The following is a 2,115-nucleotide window of genomic DNA, read 5'->3' as shown; positions in this document are numbered from 1 at the left end:
TGTTACTTTCTAGCTTCTTAATTATTACAGTGAGTGCTCAAAGGTCAGATCCAATTTGCAAGTTCTTGGAAGCTAACTTCTTTGAGTAGAAGGACTTTTAATACTTGAATACCATCTATCTTAGTGTGGCTAAATATAACTACTTCTATATTAATTAAGGAAGTAACACCTTTGCTTGGAATATTATCAGCAGAAGGGAGCTGAGATAATTAATTTCTACATTGCCAGCAGTAATGTTTGTTTCTTTTATTTTTTCCAGAACAATCTACCCTGTTCCCAAGAGATAAGATCAATGGAGAAATAAATTTCCCACTTCAGCTTTCCCCATGACCAAATGTACCTTTATTTTACAGTTTATTTTCAATTATATTGTCTTCAGACATCATTAACAGATGTTTGATTTTTATAGCTTCTCTTCCTTATTAACCAGAATAATGTTCAGTATACAGACATCAAAGTAGAGAGTCACAGAAAGGTGAGGACAACCTGTTGAAAGTTTTTCAATGTATTTGGCCAACAACTGTTGGGGAAATACATTTTAAAGCTAGCAAGGTACAACCTTAGAAGGAAAAGAAAATATCCTTTGATAGCTATATTAGTGAACTCCTTTATTAAATTAGTGGATAAACTATTTGAAACACTATTAGGATAGTGGGCAAACATTTGAAATTCTTTTACTCTTGCAATAAACTACCTTTATGGCATATTTTGAAAGAAAATAGGTAATATATTTGACCTTCAAAACTGTGACATAGTTAATGTTTTAACTGCAGTGATAGTAGCTTAACTAATTTGGGAACAATTTGGGAATGGAAATGGTTGATTTAAGTATACTTTTTTTAAACCACAGTGATTGCTTTTTTGGTGGTGGGGGGGGTCCAGTCGTGGGGCCTGTATTCTGGGCCTGGGCACTGTCCCTCAGCTCTTCAGCTCAAGGCTAGCACTCTACCACTTGAGCCACAGGGCTACTTCCGGCTTTTTCTTTTTGCTTATGTAGTGCTGAGGAATCGAACCCAGGGCCTCAGGCATGCAAGGCAAGCGCTCTGCCACTGAGCCCTCTTCTCAGCCACAGTGATTGATTTTTTATGCACAAAAAATATTTCTTTAACTCGTACAACAATATGTATTTGAATTTTGGAGAAACTTGAAAAGCTCAAATAGTAGATAGACCACAGAAAATACATAAAACTTAAGTGTTACAGTAGTCAATATTCTTAAAATTGAACTCTTCAGGTAGAAGCTAGGGAAGTTCAGTTTGGTAGCAAGACATCTTGTTTATACCTTGATAATAGAACATTGCTCAATGGGAAACACCTCTGCAGGACTGTGCTGCGAGGATTTCTGCTGACGAAGGAAGCTGCTCAGAGCGGCTTTTTGAGGCCATTGATGTCCACTGCTTTTATGTTGGTTTTACGGTTATGGGCTTTCGGCAGTTTTTCATGCTTCGTGGATGGTGGCCACACTTGATTGATTATGAATGCCTGTCCCTTCTTTCTCCAAACTTTGCTTTTTTTTTTTTTTTCCCTTGCTGGCTTCAGACCTCAGTTTTCCTGAGATATCAACCTCCTGAGTTAGCTAGGAATATATATGTGAACCACCAGCTCCTGGCTGAGTGTATTTTATTGTAGAAAATTTCAGCCAACACAGAAGTAGAATAATACAATGAATCTTCATACCATTCCTGTTTTGTATGTCTCCTTTCAAATAACAAGTTTCAGCCTGTAAATATTTTAGTGTGCATATCTGTCAGAGAAATGGACTTCATAGGGACTCTTTTTTTTCCCTGTATTTTCTCAAAATGGCTTCTTACAGTTAATTCTTTGAATTAGATCTAAATAAAGTTCAATACAGTACATTTGATTGTTACATCTCCTCAGTCTCATAATTATTTACTCCCCTTTTTGGGATAGGTTATGCTATTTAGTTGTTGAGGAAATAAGGTCATTCCTCACAATATGAACTTCTGTTTTTTTTTCATCTATATGCCATGTAACATTTTACTTTTCCCCCATATTACCTCTAAACAGGTAATTAGATATGGAAGTGTAACTATTCTTATTGTCATTTAAAAAAATGCATAGATGGCACATTGTACCCTTACCCTACTTTTTTTTT

The sequence above is a fragment of the Dipodomys ordii genome, unplaced genomic scaffold (genome assembly GCF_000151885.1).
Source record: "Dipodomys ordii isolate 6190 unplaced genomic scaffold, Dord_2.0 Scaffold13, whole genome shotgun sequence".
Lineage (NCBI taxonomy): Eukaryota > Metazoa > Chordata > Mammalia > Rodentia > Heteromyidae > Dipodomys > Dipodomys ordii.
This window is presented reverse-complemented; position numbering follows the sequence as displayed.